The sequence below is a fragment of the Dreissena polymorpha genome, chromosome 10, assembly GCF_020536995.1.
Source record: "Dreissena polymorpha isolate Duluth1 chromosome 10, UMN_Dpol_1.0, whole genome shotgun sequence".
In the NCBI taxonomy this organism is placed as follows: Eukaryota; Metazoa; Mollusca; class Bivalvia; order Myida; family Dreissenidae; genus Dreissena; species Dreissena polymorpha.
The window spans coordinates 9,104,725-9,121,509 of record NC_068364.1 but is presented as its reverse complement, the minus strand read 5'-3'; the positions used below and the strand labels follow the sequence as shown (position 1 = coordinate 9,121,509).

General features: G+C 36.2%; 1 long non-coding RNA gene across 1 annotated transcript; it reads left to right on the top strand.

Moving 5' to 3' along the window:
* The first annotated feature begins 465 nt into the window (after positions 1-465).
* LOC127848744 (uncharacterized) lies at positions 466-8,143 on the top strand. The gene is made up of 9 exons (XR_008034668.1): positions 466-503; positions 983-1,083; positions 1,591-1,754; positions 3,393-3,477; positions 3,959-4,059; positions 4,567-4,730; positions 6,369-6,453; positions 6,935-7,035; positions 7,543-8,143. It is a non-coding gene; the product is annotated as an uncharacterized LOC127848744 (long non-coding RNA).
* The last annotated feature ends 8,642 nt before the right edge of the window (positions 8,144-16,785 follow it).

Sequence of the window (16,785 nt, the reverse complement as noted above, 5' to 3'; positions counted from 1 at the left end):
GAAATTGCATATTCATTGTGAAATAGTTGAAATCTCATTGCGGAGAAAGTTGAAAAAAGATAGGACAAAGTTGAGTTCCCTTTAAAAAGCACATTTACTGCAATGTCAAGGTCACATGGATTCGTCTGTCAAGCGAGACAAGTAGAAAATGAATTTTAATGAATGTTTGCTGATTTGGGTGCTCTAAATAGATGAGAGGTGTCACTATTTTGGTCCAAATGGATGTTTTAGGTGGTTTTGGACTGTTCGGATGGGTGGGGGACCTGGGTACGGACAAGTAAGGGAAACATTTCCAACAAATCTTAAATGTAAATATTATTATGTCCATAGATTGAAGTTTCAGGTGGAGAGCAAGATGAAAAATATGCAAAATTACATGCATGCAACCCATTTATGCCATTTTTCTCTTTGTTTGTAGGCCTGACCGTTTGTCCTTGAGCGTAGATGGTCAACAATCCGCTAGCTTGTCTTGCTCTGACTGGTGCACTGGACATGATTTCAATGTGAGTCATCATACTGATTGTTTAATTAACACATGAATTCAGTTTGTTCGTAAAGTACTAACTAGCTGTGTATTTTTACAGTGGACGTAGTGGTGCGGTGCAGGTGGTAGACTAGGTATTTCCATATATACACTATGTTTACAGAATTGCGGCCAGTGGAGCAACATAGCTGATGAGTTAATAGCACTAGTTCTTCAGACAAATAACTTTATTTTCAACCTATAAAGCATATTTAGCTGTAGGTGGGGCCAATTAGCTGTAAGATCTGGCTTTTGTTCTGTAAAGCCCTTAGAGTTAATGAATTTCAGAGTGAAGACCATAGCGCCTTTTCCTAGTCAAGTATCGGGCAGCTGTATGTCTTTTCAGAAATGCACATGTCTTTTTAAGCATGTCATTGTGTTTGCTTTTAATAAGATAGGCAATAAACTCATAACCTTTAGACAAATGAGCATCTGTAAATTCAGATTTCACTATTTCAGAGTCAGCCAGACCATGATTGAGCTTAAGGGTTGTGCTGCGGATGCAGCCTGTGCAGTTCGGGGAGAAAGTCACTGTCTCGGGCAATGCGGTCTGGTATCAGGTAAGCACTATTGAAAGCCTCACACTTTTGGGGGGTCTGAAGCCTTGTGCTGTCAATGCGATCTGGTTCAAGTACAATAAGAATGCATTCTCAAAGCAGTACTTCATCAGATATGGTTATCTCAAGCTTACAGTTCGCGGGCAGATATGACTTCGATTTGTTCTTGCTAGCAGAACCCCTACAGGCCAAACTATGCGTTAAGCACTATTTTCCACAGCAACCCTTGCAGACAGAAAAACAATACTTAAAATTACTTCTGGCATTTAATTTCTAATTTCCTACATATCTCTTTTGTATGTTTGTTTGCCCTTTTTAACTCTGACATGCCATCTTGCTCACATTGATGGAGCATACCTGTTTTTGTTTGGAGCCAAGTCCCCGGCTGCTCGAGTTTTCCGTGTCAATAATGAGAAAGCCATGGCATGATGTCTCCTCTATGTGTTTCCTTATCTCAGTGTTGAACATAATTGCCAGTTTCAGGGGCCTAAACATTTTATTTTATTAAAGGTCTGGATGATCCTTGCCTGACTGCGGGTTTGTGTACACCTCAATCCGACTCTGTGTCCTGAACAGAGGCCGCAGTGGTGCAGCGCTTGTGGACGATCCATCAACATCCTGAAAGGTCAACACTACACCAAGCTGGGAAAATTGATCCTGATAGTCATCCCCAGGTAGTGGAATGAATGTTCACTTAACTACAGAGGAATCACACCCAAATGACTTTCCTGCCACGACATTAGTGTGGCCACTCGCGTAGGAATTCCTTAGCAAACATGCTCTTTTGCATGGTGACTGTGGACATTTTTGCAAAACTTACGCTTTCAACACTGGATTTTAAAGAGAATACTTAATAAAATGTCGCTAACAGGACTTATTTATATGAGAGAGACTATCTGGATGCGCATTAAGTGTCACTTTGTGTCGTAAGCTGTTGAAGGAGCGATTTGCGCCTTTTTAAGTGTTAATTTTGGGTAGCCGGCTTGTATCGGCTTGAAAGCTGAAAATTATGCCTCTCATCATAATAGCATTAATTTTTGTAATTGCAATGTGTATGTTTAGATTGTAAGTGAAGCTTTTAATAATAATTTTCATAAAAAACATGATTTTATATGCTGTCAGTGAGTTTTTTATTGAAAAAAGTGCTTAAAATTTTAAAAAAGTCTCCTATTTCATCAAGAAAAGTACACTGATTCACAATCAATACATTTATTTGGGCCTTTTGCTGATATATTGGTGAATTTCGCATGCAATGATACCAGTTTTTGCCATGAAAGTTACGCGTAACAATAATTGGAGACGCAAAATCAGCTGTCGTCACTTAGACTAAAAATCATGCATTCCGACTTGACTGCGGCCAATTTAGTCACCGCTTTAAATGGCCATTTTAAGGCCTTTACCCCCATCCGAATGCACTGAAATTGCATATTCATTGTGGAAATAGTTGAAATCTCATTTGGAGAAAGTTTGAAAAAGATAGGACAAAGTTGAGTTCCCTTAAAGGTTACATTACACTAAATCATTGTGTATCCCTCCGTGGTCCATTCGAAAGTAGTGCCTATTTCTAAAGAGTTCCTTTTCTCTTCTTGAATATAAGCCATTAACAATGTGAGACATGTCTTTTGTGGTTATTTGTAATATCCTGTATGTGTCTGGAGTACTTTGATGCCTTGGATTGGAAGCTAACTTAAAAGATGAACTTTTGAGGGTGTGTTTTCTATTGTGTGGGGCTTTTGTCGAAATTAGGATTCCGAAACACGTTTTTCTACGGTGGGTTCATTCGACAGCGATTTACTTTCTTAGAAGTTGCGAGACGGTATGTTTTTGATTGCAATTATTGGAAGATGACAGATCCATCTTTAAAATGATACCAGGTTCGGAAAAATTGATACGTCGGAAAGGCAAGAAAAATGCTGTGAAAGTTGTCAGTTTTATAATGGGACCCTATGGGAATCGGAATTAGTGTAATATAACCTTTAAAAAGCACATTTACTGCAATGTCAAGGTCACATGGATTCGTCTGCAAGCGAGACAAGTAGAAAATGAATTTTAATGAATGTTTTGATGATTTGGGTGCTAAAATAGATGAGAGGTGTCAATATTTTGGTCCAAATGGATGTTTTAGGTGGTTTTGGACTGTTCCGGATGGGTGGGGGACCTGGTACGGACAAGTAAGGGAAACATTTCCAACAAATCTTAAATGTAAATATTATTATGTCCATAGATTGAAGTTTCAGGTGGAGAGCAAGATGAAAAATATGCAAAATTACATGCATGCAACCCATTTATGCCATTTTTCTCTTTGTTTGTAGGCCTGACCGTTTGTCCTTGAGCCGTAGATGGTCAACAATCCGCTAGCTGTCTTGCTCTGACTGGTGCACTGGACATGATTTCAATGTGAGTCATCATACTGATTGTTTAATTAACACATGAATTTCAGTTTGTTCGTTAAAGTACTAACTTAGCTGTGTATTTTTACAGTGGACGTAGTGGTGCGGTGCAGGTGGTAGACTAGGTATTTCCATATATACACTATGTTTACAGAATTGCGGCCAGTGGAGCAACATAGCTGATGAGTTAATAGCACTAGTTCTTCAGACAAATAACTTTATTTTCAACCTATAAAGCATATTTAGCTGTAGGTGGGGCCAATTAGCTGTAAGATCTGGCTTTTGTTCTGTAAAGCCCTTAGAGTAATGAATTTCAGAGTGAAGACCATAGCGCCTTTTCCTAGTCAAGTATCGGGCAGCTGTATGTCTTTTCAGAAATGCACATGTCTTTTTAAGCATGTCATTGTGTTTGCTTTTAATAAGATAGGCAATAAACTCATAACCTTTAGACAAATGAGCATCTGTAAATTCAGATTTCACTATTTCAGAGTCAGCCAGACCATGATTGAGCTTAAGGGTTGTGCTGCGGATGCAGCCTGTGCAGTTCGGGGAGAAAGTCACTGTCTCGGGCAATGCGGTCTGGTATCAGGTAAGCACTATTGAAAGCCTCACACTTTTGGGGGGTCTGAAGCCTTGTGCTGTCAATGCGATCTGGTTCAAGTACAATAAGAATGCATTCTCAAAGCAGTACTTCATCAGATATGGTTATCTCAAGCTTACAGTTCGCGGGCAGATATGACTTCGATTTGTTCTTGCTAGCAGAACCCCTACAGGCCAAACTATGCGTTAAGCACTATTTTCCACAGCAACCCTTGCAGACAGAAAAACAATACTTAAAATTACTTCTGGCATTTAATTTCTAATTTCCTACATATCTCTTTTGTATGTTTGTTTGCCCTTTTTAACTCTGACATGCCATCTTGCTCACATTGATGGAGCATACCTGTTTTTGTTTGGAGCCAAGTCCCCGGCTGCTCGAGTTTGCCGTGTCAATAATGAGAAAGCCATGGCATGATGTCTCCTCTATGTGTTTCCTTATCTCAGTGTTGAACATAATTGCCAGTTTCAGGGGCCTAAACATTTTATTTTATTAAAGGTCTGGATGATCCTTGCCTGACTGCGGGTTTGTGTACACCTCAATCCGACTCTGTGTCCTGAACAGAGGCCGCAGTGGTGCAGCGCTTGTGGACGATCCATCAACATCCTGAAAGGTCAACACTACACCAAGCTGGGAAAATTGATCCTGATAGTCATCCCCAGGTAGTGGAATGAATGTTCACTGAACTACAGAGGAATCACACCCAAATGACTTTCCTGCCACGACATTAGTGTGGCCACTCGCGTAGGAATTCCTTAGCAAACATGCTCTTTTGCATGGTGACTGTGGACATTTTTGCAAAACTTACGCTTTCAACACTGGATTTTAAAGAGAATACTTAATAAAATGTCGCTAACAGGACTTATTTATATGAGAGAGACTATCTGGATGCGCATTAAGTGTCACTTTGTGTCGTAAGCTGTTGAAGGAGCGATTTGCGCCTTTTTAAGTGTTAATTTTGGGTAGCCGGCTTGTATCGGCTTGAAAGCTGAAAATTATGCCTCTCATCATAATAGCATTATTTTTTGTAATTGCAATGTGTATGTTTAGATTGTAAGTGAAGCTTTTAATAATAATTTTCATAAAAAACATGATTTTATATGCTGTCAGTGAGTTTTTTATTGAAAAAAGTGCTTAAAATTTTTAAAAAGTCTCCTATTTCATCAAGAAAAGTACACTGATTCACAATCAATACATTTATTTGGGCCTTTTGCTGATATATTGGTGAATTTCGCATGCAATGATACCAGTTTTTGCCATGAAAGTTACGCGTAACAATAATTGGAGACGCAAAATCAGCTGTCGTCACTTAGACTAAAAATCATGCATTCCGACTTGACTGCGGCCAATTTAGTCACCGCTTTAAATGGCCATTTTAAGGCCTTTACCCCCATCCGAATGCACTGAAATTGCATATTCATTGTGGAAATAGTTGAAATCTCATGTGGAGAAAGTTTGAAAAAGATAGGACAAAGTTGAGTTCCCTTAAAGGTTACATTACACTAAATCATTGTGTATCCCTCCGTGGTCCATTCGAAAGTAGTGCCTATTTCTAAAGAGTTCCTTTTCTCTTCTTGAATATAAGCCATTAACAATGTGAGACATGTCTTTTGTGGTTATTTGTAATATCCTGTATGTGTCTGGAGTACTTTGATGCCTTGGATTGGAAGCTAACTTAAAAGATGAACTTTTGAGGGTGTGTTTTCTATTGTGTGGGGCTTTTGTCGAAATTAGGATTCCGAAACACGTTTTTCTACGGTGGGTTCATTCGACAGCGATTTACTTTCTTAGAAGTTGCGAGACGGTATGTTTTTGATTGCAATTATTGGAAGATGACAGATCCATCTTTAAAATGATACCAGGTTCGGAAAAATTGATACGTCGGAAAGGCAAGAAAAATGCTGTGAAAGTTGTCAGTTTTATAATGGGACCCTATGGGAATCGGAATTAGTGTAATATAACCTTTAAAAAGCACATTTACTGCAATGTCAAGGTCACATGGATTCGTCTGCAAGCGAGACAAGTAGAAAATGAATTTTAATGAATGTTTTGATGATTTGGGTGCTAAAATAGATGAGAGGTGTCAATATTTTGGTCCAAATGGATGTTTTAGGTGGTTTTGGACTGTTCCGGATGGGTGGGGGACCTGGTACGGACAAGTAAGGGAAACATTTCCAACAAATCTTAAATGTAAATATTATTATGTCCATAGATTGAAGTTTCAGGTGGAGAGCAAGATGAAAAATATGCAAAATTACATGCATGCAACCCATTTATGCCATTTTTCTCTTTGTTTGTAGGCCTGACCGTTTGTCCTTGAGCCGTAGATGGTCAACAATCCGCTAGCTGTCTTGCTCTGACTGGTGCACTGGACATGATTTCAATGTGAGTCATCATACTGATTGTTTAATTAACACATGAATTTCAGTTTGTTCGTTAAAGTACTAACTTAGCTGTGTATTTTTACAGTGGACGTAGTGGTGCGGTGCAGGTGGTAGACTAGGTATTTCCATATATACACTATGTTTACAGAATTGCGGCCAGTGGAGCAACATAGCTGATGAGTTAATAGCACTAGTTCTTCAGACAAATAACTTTATTTTCAACCTATAAAGCATATTTAGCTGTAGGTGGGGCCAATTAGCTGTAAGATCTGGCTTTTGTTCTGTAAAGCCCTTAGAGTAATGAATTTCAGAGTGAAGACCATAGCGCCTTTTCCTAGTCAAGTATCGGGCAGCTGTATGTCTTTTCAGAAATGCACATGTCTTTTTAAGCATGTCATTGTGTTTGCTTTTAATAAGATAGGCAATAAACTCATAACCTTTAGACAAATGAGCATCTGTAAATTCAGATTTCACTATTTCAGAGTCAGCCAGACCATGATTGAGCTTAAGGGTTGTGCTGCGGATGCAGCCTGTGCAGTTCGGGGAGAAAGTCACTGTCTCGGGCAATGCGGTCTGGTATCAGGTAAGCACTATTGAAAGCCTCACACTTTTGGGGGGTCTGAAGCCTTGTGCTGTCAATGCGATCTGGTTCAAGTACAATAAGAATGCATTCTCAAAGCAGTACTTCATCAGATATGGTTATCTCAAGCTTACAGTTCGCGGGCAGATATGACTTCGATTTGTTCTTGCTAGCAGAACCCCTACAGGCCAAACTATGCGTTAAGCACTATTTTCCACAGCAACCCTTGCAGACAGAAAAACAATACTTAAAATTACTTCTGGCATTTAATTTCTAATTTCCTACATATCTCTTTTGTATGTTTGTTTGCCCTTTTTAACTCTGACATGTCATCTTGCTCACATTGATGGAGCATACCTGTTTTTGTTTGGAGCCAAGTCCCCGGCTGCTCGAGTTTGCCGTGTCAATAATGAGAAAGCCATGGCATGATGTCTCCTCTATGTGTTTCCTTATCTCAGTGTTGAACATAATTGCCAGTTTCAGGGGCCTAAACATTTTATTTTATTAAAGGTCTGGATGATCCTTGCCTGACTGCGGGTTTGTGTACACCTCAATCCGACTCTGTGTCCTGAACAGAGGCCGCAGTGGTGCAGCGCTTGTGGACGATCCATCAACATCCTGAAAGGTCAACACTACACCAAGCTGGGAAAATTGATCCTGATAGTCATCCCCAGGTAGTGGAATGAATGTTCACTGAACTACAGAGGAATCACACCCAAATGACTTTCCTGCCACGACATTAGTGTGGCCACTCGCGTAGGAATTCCTTAGCAAACATGCTCTTTTGCATGGTGACTGTGGACATTTTTGCAAAACTTACGCTTTCAACACTGGATTTTAAAGAGAATACTTAATAAAATGTCGCTAACAGGACTTATTTATATGAGAGAGACTATCTGGATGCGCATTAAGTGTCACTTTGTGTCGTAAGCTGTTGAAGGAGCGATTTGCGCCTTTTTAAGTGTTAATTTTGGGTAGCCGGCTTGTATCGGCTTGAAAGCTGAAAATTATGCCTCTCATCATAATAGCATTAATTTTTGTAATTGCAATGTGTATGTTTAGATTGTAAGTGAAGCTTTTAATAATAATTTTCATAAAAAACATGATTTTATATGCTGTCAGTGAGTTTTTTATTGAAAAAAGTGCTTAAAATTTTAAAAAAGTCTCCTATTTCATCAAGAAAAGTACACTGATTCACAATCAATACATTTATTTGGGCCTTTTGCTGATATATTGGTGAATTTCGCATGCAATGATACCAGTTTTTGCCATGAAAGTTACGCGTAACAATAATTGGAGACGCAAAATCAGCTGTCGTCACTTAGACTAAAAATCATGCATTCCGACTTGACTGCGGCCAATTTAGTCACCGCTTTAAATGGCCATTTTAAGGCCTTTACCCCCATCCGAATGCACTGAAATTGCATATTCATTGTGGAAATAGTTGAAATCTCATGTGGAGAAAGTTTAAAAAAGATAGGACAAAGTTGAGTTCCCTTAAAGGTTACATTACACTAAATCATTGTGTATCCCTCCGTGGTCCATTCGAAAGTAGTGCCTATTTCTAAAGAGTTCCTTTTCTCTTCTTGAATATAAGCCATTAACAATGTGAGACATGTCTTTTGTGGTTATTTGTAATATCCTGTATGTGTCTGGAGTACTTTGATGCCTTGGATTGGAAGCTAACTTAAAAGATGAACTTTTGAGGGTGTGTTTTCTATTGTGTGGGGCTTTTGTCGAAATTAGGATTCCGAAACACGTTTTTCTACGGTGGGTTCATTCGACAGCGATTTACTTTCTTAGAAGTTGCGAGACGGTATGTTTTTGATTGCAATTATTGGAAGATGACAGATCCATCTTTAAAATGATACCAGGTTCGGAAAAATTGATACGTCGGAAAGGCAAGAAAAATGCTGTGAAAGTTGTCAGTTTTATAATGGGACCCTATGGGAATCGGAATTAGTGTAATATAACCTTTAAAGCTGCAGAGGCCGCAGAATAGTGATGTCCCATTTTTATTCTACCATGTGGAAAATGTGATTTCACTTTTACTTTTCAATTGTGTATTTAACAATAAAACAGACACATTTATATTTAATGTGCAATTTAAACATTTTATCAATCCAATGGAACATAATTCAGCCAAATTTAAGGCATTTCCCATTCAACATTCAATAAAATGGATGTAGTTTGAAAAACATACAGCAACAACAAGATTTCACTTTAAACACATGTATATAGTTACATAATGCAGTAATGCAGATGGGCACAAAATTACACTGTGTTTTGAGCAACGATTTCAACCAAATTTTCTTTTAACTCTTTCCCACTCAGAAGCAAAGTAAAAATGGCTATGTGCAAACAACATAAAACCAGAACAGACTGTGAGTAACTCGCAGTCTGTTAACTTTTTATGCTGTTTGCTGCTCATCAGTATCTAAGGTTCAGAATTAAAGGCTTAAATCAAGTTAGAAAGGTCTTTAATTAAATTTAACTTTCTAAGGGACTACAAATGCGTAAAAATATGTATAAAAGTGGTACAGATAGAATAACATTTTATTAATACAGATCTCACTGAAATTGAAATTTAAATCACATACAAAAACAGTTGAGCCTTGTTGCCAGGAACACAAATTAATTTTTTGGGTCCAAGCATAACACGCCATTAGCCACCATATCTGGCATTCCGTAAAACTTACTCCTTTGTTTCCATGGTAAACAGGCCACTTTCCAGCCCATATCTAGCACTATCTTCTTTTAAGGTATTTAACATGGGATGCACTCTTTGATAAGGGAGTTGAATGCATGTGCGTAAAGAGTCGTCCCGGATTAGCCTGTGCAGTCTACACAGTCTAAAAAGAAATGACACTTTCCACTTTTATTGCAACAGTTTCGGACAAAGGAAGACTCTTCTTGAAGAAAATCCAGTTAAGGTGTAATCCCTTATAAGCCTGTGTGGAACTGCGCAGATAATCTGGGACGACACTTTATGCATATGCATTAACCCCTTTTTACAGAGCTCACATGCTCTTCTCACACATTTTTACATGATATTAAGTTTGCCTCCCAATAAATCAACAGCCATTCATTTATTTGCGAGTTTAAAAATTTCATGTTGTCTACACTGTATACTTTAACAAAAGCTTATATGCTGTCACATAAATATATTTTAGATGTCCATTGATAACTATTATTTGTACACGTAAATTTGTAAATCATCGAAAAGAAATGCTAATCAATTTTTATTTGCATAAATCAACCATTAAGACATGTATCAATTTTCTTTTAGACGCGCTTTTGTTATAAAAGCAGAAGGTACACCCAACAATGTTATGTACCAAGACAGACATCTAGAAAATAACTTAAAATCATTAAATGGCTTAATCAATAAACATTCAAAGAAAATAATTTATCATTTTACGAGCTGTTCTTGTTTGAAGGAATGTCGTGGAGTCACTACTAAAACATTTACATCCCTTACTGTCTATAGTTTGTTGAAATAAGAAAAGATTCATATAATACATTTGAGCTGGGCTTTTGAAAAAAAAAGCCTAAATTCATGTGAGTAAATTGTAATTCCAGGCTTATCAGGGATGAAACTATCCGCCAAGACATGATTTTCATTTCGTAGAGACATCTTTCAAACGGAATATTCCATAAAAGCAGAAAGTGACATCCCTAATGAGCCTCTGAATATCATCATTTGGTTTTCACAACAAACACACTTTTGGTGTCAGGACAAAAAATGAAGAGATATGTTTGTCAGACACACAATGCCCCTACTGCGCCGCTTTGATTTATTAATTTTTGCTTTTTTTATATCCCTTTAAAAATATGTCTTCCCTTGTAAAAATTATGTGGACCTGCCAAATGATAAATATCAATTATCTCCCTTTAAAGCTTGTTACTTCCCTTGGATTTCTGTAAACTTTGACCTTGACATTTCATCACTCAAAATGTGCAGCTCCTTGAGATACACATGCATGCCAAATATCAAGTTAATATCTTCAATATTGCAAAAGTTATGACCAAGGTTAAAGTTTAGTGACACAGACACAAACAATGACGGACAGACAGGCCAAAAACAATATGCCCCCGATCATTTGATCTGGAGGCATAAAAAGAAAGTGTTTTACTATATAATTTTTTTCTCCAATTTGGATTCCATTGTTAAGGAGTGTAAAGTTGAGAGTTGAGGAATTACAGTAAATTACACCTCAGTTTGAATACAATAATAACTTGTGAAATTAAAGAAATGTTAATGATTATTTTATTTTATAATAGCATTAACATTAACATTATACATTAACTTGGTTGTATATATAATTATAACATGGACAATATTGCTTATACAAATACATATAAATGAACATAACAACATAAAAAATGTAAAAAAAATGATCCACATAAAAAATATATGTTCTAAATATGATATGAAAATAATAAAACAAAAATCGCAATATGTTGAAAGTACTGAAACAATATATTTCAAGACTATTTAATATAAGACAGTGATATGACATATCATTAATACATAAAAGGTAAACATGAAATTCAACTTTTTAACAACAAAAACATTCATTAAACATATTAATTATTAAGTCAATAATAAAAAATGTATTTTATTTGTATTGAAAATCTATTTTCAATGAGTCAACACAATTTGTTCATTTTCAAAGTTCCAAATTTTATACAGATCAATCATTCTGGCAGATTTGCTAGATATGGGCATGGATTTAGGGTCCGTGCATGGAACTTGCCACACCTGTGAGGGAAATAACATACAAACAAGCATCAACCAGTAGACAAAAGTATGCCAACCAATATCACTATGAGCTGTGCTCTGTGAAAAGGGGGTTTCATGCATGTGCGTGAGGTGTCGTCCCAGATTAGCCTGTGCAGAACGCACCAGCTAATTGTGGACGCCACGTCCCGCTTTAATGAAAATCTTCGTTTCAAGAAAGTCTCTACTTAGCAAAAGACTAGTTTAGTCGTAATGTGTCGTCCCTGATTAGCCTGCGGACTGCACAGGCTAATCTTGGATGATACTTTACGCATATGCAGTCAACCCCCTTTTCACTGCCCATATATAATGAAACACGCTGTACCAGTGATTGAAAATATAATTATAATTTTGACACGAGATGAGATAGAGAAATCCCATTTGACCAGCAAGTCTACATTTTCTATCAAAACAACACAACCAAAGTTCTTTACAAAATGCAGTGCTGAAAATAAAATTCTAAAGTAACAAAAATACTCACCAATGTAATTAACTACATACAGACCAAGTAAAGCCATGATTTTATTTTTCATAGTCAGCCACAGGCAGCAGTATCAAAAATTTATGATACTGCTGCCTGTGTAGTCAGCAGGATTTTTTTAGAACCAAAAGAAGCACTTAATTGTTCAATATAACAATTTTGCATTGAAAATATCTACACATAGAACAGGCTTGGCGAAATTGGAAAAACTATGCCGGTCATCTGGACAGGCATTTCAGAAAATGTGCCGGTCCGGAGAAAATTTAGCCAGACCGAAAAAAACAACAACACAACTATGTACATTAACATAAACCCTTTATTAACACTTTATTTTAGCTCAACAAACCACTGCCAGTGCTTTATCCTAATACGATAACAGTTTTTCGGTGTTCATCAATTCGTCTTGATAGTCTGGACAATATTCTTCAATTTCCATATCTTCTTCATTGTCACACAGTTTAGCAATCTCATTTTCGAATAAAATTGCAGTTAACGGACACTAACTTGTACGATGTAAAATGATGACATTTTTGGAGACCTATGACGAGTGCATGTTATAAAGATATCACTAGAACATTGTTTATATTTTTATAAGCAACCTTTTAAAGCCATGCTTTATAAAGAAATTCATATTTTAATGTCCTTATCTACTCGAAAAATATGTCAAAGCTATCAAGATCTTTTTTTGATAGAATGCAGTTGCCGATTTTGCGACTGAGTTTGAAGTAGGTGTTGTGTAACCAGTTGGATTTGCTATTTGTACGTAACAAACTTATTGCTAACATGAAAACGAGTGATTTCATTTCATAAAAAACCATTTTCGCGACAAAACTGAGATTGGCCATGTTCTTAATGATCTAAATAATTTTGTTCTTGGGTACTTTGTACTTATGTAAGAAAAAAAGGTTTTGTAATATTCACTAATAGTATGTACATTAGGTGTCCAGTCATTACACCCCCTGGACGTTACACCCCTGGTCATTACACCCTCTAAGCCTGGACATTACACCCACCAAGATATTGATTAGATTAGAAAGGTGTAATCAACTTATGAACCACTAATTGGATTTGTCATGTAAGATGACACTGATGAGATTAATGGTTGCTCAAATTATTTAATTGAGCAGCCATCATTTAAAACATTAATTTTTATTTCACCAGAATGACTGTAACAATATGCATCTAAATAATAAATACTTTTTTTCAAGAATATACAGACAGAAAAAACTTGAAGAAATAAAAATAAAGATAAATAAAATAAATATTTAGAATAAACAAAACACAATCTTAATTCATATACATTTATTTTTATTTCACCATAATGTAATAATATGCATCTAAATCATAAATAATAACGACAGAAAAAACTTTGAAAACAAAATAAAATAATGATAAATACAATAATTATTTAGAATAACAAAACACAATCTTAATTCATATACATTTATTCTTATTTCACCATAATGTTATAATATGCATCTAAATCATAAATACTTTTTTACAGACAGAAATAACTTTGAAAATAAAATACAAATTATGATTGATTAAAAAAAAACTAAAATAATATTGCCAAGAAATCCCATTATTAATTTTTAAGCAAGTATTAATAAAGTAGCGCAATATCGGGTAATTCCGACAGTCGTCTAATTTCGACACTTTTCACAGTATTTATCAGACCAGTCTTAAATCATCATCATCCCGTATGATTTCGTTGTAAAATGTGACGTAGTTGGTGTTGTGACGTCACCAGATAACATCTCTCTATCAAACGTCTCGCTAATTGCATGTAAGTGAGTCATTTAAAATACGTACATTGTATTACTTAGAGAATTTTTATAGCGTTATGAGCTTCGCTAAGGGAGGTTACATAATTGTCAATTACGTTCCTTCAGGATTTCGCTGTATTTCTGGTATTTGTACAAGCTCTAGTATAAAATTTGTTTCACTTGACCTGTATTTGTGTTTGAATAGTGCAAATCGTTTGTTAAACTATGATTTGTGGGGTGTCGAAATTATCCTCCGATTTTATACGATGGTGGGTAATTCCGACACTCCAAATGTTTTCAAGCATTCCCAGCGCATATGGAAAGATAGATTCGTTGAATAGAATTACTCTTTAAATAGTTGACGCAGCTTATTGAATATTATATTTAGCTCTCTCTATATCTTTTCAAGCAGATTGTATAAAATTAGAGCTATTTAAAGATTGTGAAGGTTATTGATTAATGAAAATGTATTTTTTTTTACTTAATTATATCGTTAATTGGATCACCTGTGATCACCTCGGATGCTGCGCAACCACCGTAAACACCTGTCTGCGAGGGTCATTCACGCGTTTTAAATGTACATGTACAAAAGAAAATCATATACATGTGTATTACATGTAAATGTTATATGTATGTGCACACGTATGCACTTAAATTTGTACAGTACATAACGTCGGAAACGTAAATAAAGCGTTTAGATGATCAATACTATTAACTCTTAATGGCAATGCCAAATATTTCGCGAGATATTTCAACTTTAGTTGAAATTCACAACGAAACTTTTAATGGAAATCAAATGATCACAATGTTGTACCCGCTACGAAATTTGTATTTACAAATAAATACACCCACGCCAATTTTCGCGCGCTTTTTATCAGGACAAAGAAATTCATTTATTTTATCTAGAAGTTGCACACCGAAAATAGCTGTACCCGGCGCGTGCAAACCGTGTAAGATGATTTTCGCATGTTGGAATACAACTGTATTGTTTAGGAGCTTACATGCAGTTCATCAAACCTTTAAATAGAATCATATGCCGAAATTCATTTGATACTTTCGAAAATTGCGAACGTTTATGTTTATGGCATTCTTGAGTACTCTTATCGTCTATATTACCCTCAGATAATTTGCTTTAAAAACGGAAATCGGGCGTATATGGGATTATCGAGTCATGGATAATTAAAGAAGGGAGAAGTTGCATGTATTCGATAGATACAGTTGACACATATGTATCGGAGGCGTTTTATTGTCGCCAATATATTTTAAATACTAATCACATCCTTTCGACCAGCATGTACATTAAAATAGAATTTATTTATTCATTATCACTCTTAAATTAAAGGGATCAATTCAATACGTTTTTGTTCAATTATATTTAGCGAACACGATGATCACCGCGGTAGATATTATGGGTCCGCGGTGATTCGCGGTGTTAGTCTATGGCAAACGGCCCCCGCGACATTTGATCTGAACACCTATCGCGGGGTTCATATTGGTAAGCTAACAGTGAGATGAACATTGCGGCGAGTGGCGTTTGTTTAAGTACACGGTGTCTGTACTGTATATTGAGTCAAGTGGGAGCACAATACGAACTCTAAATGCAATTTATTTATAATTCTCTGATTTGCAAATTAACACTAGTTTAGTATAATCCTATTTATTAAAGCTCCACTGCATGGAAAGCCTACGACTTATTAAAACACTCTCTCCTGATCGCTAGGTGGACATCACATCCACTAAACCACCACAACCTTATTAACAATCGATTGGTCATTTTCGGCTCGGGTACTACTTACATATACCCCGGGTACGCTTAAGTATACTTACATGTACCCCGGGTACGGTAAATATACTAAAATCTACCCGGGAATTTTTACGCTAAATCGGTCGTCGTCGGCTATTTTTTTTAGATTAATTATGTTCATATTTATGTTAATTTTCTGTTAAATTGCCTCTATATTATCGGAACCCATACTCAAAAAGCATGTTGATGCAGTTTATAAAAACAAATAATAGAAGTTTGTTTCGTAATAACGGTAATCGGTAGCGCGTTTTACGACATCTGATTTAGGGCGGGAATAAAACTCGGGTACATTCTAATTTCGACCGGGTACGTTTTAGTATATTTACCGTACCCGGGGTACATGTAAGTATACTTCAATGTACCCGGGGTAAATGTTAGCAGTACCCGAGCCGACAATGAACAATCGAGCCTAATTAACACTAGACATTAAAGAGATCGTGAAATTCTATTAATTGAGACATACAATGTAAATAACTGATTAAAACAGTTGTTGAAAATTAATACAAAGACAAGTGTCGAAATTAGCCGCTGACTGTCGAAATTAGCCGCTTACTGTCGAAATTACACTCCGCCGCATTTAGTTAATTCGCTTGAAGTTTTGAATTATGCCGGCAACGATAATAACGTTCGTTAGCAAATATCAACAAGTCAAAACGGTGTTTTTCATTAAGTTTGGGCACTTGGAGGGTAATTTCGACACATCAGGACTAAATCAAATTTTACTCTTAAGGTGTCGAAATTACCCGACTTTGCTCTAGAAATATCCTATATCTGTTGGTTTCAGTGAGTTTGTTAGATTTTGAAATAGAAGTAACATATTGTCACTGTATGATATATAAAATTTTACTGCAGACTTCAAAGTTCATTAATTACAATATCATTAACCTTTAAAGTCAGAATTGATAATGAGGGATTATTG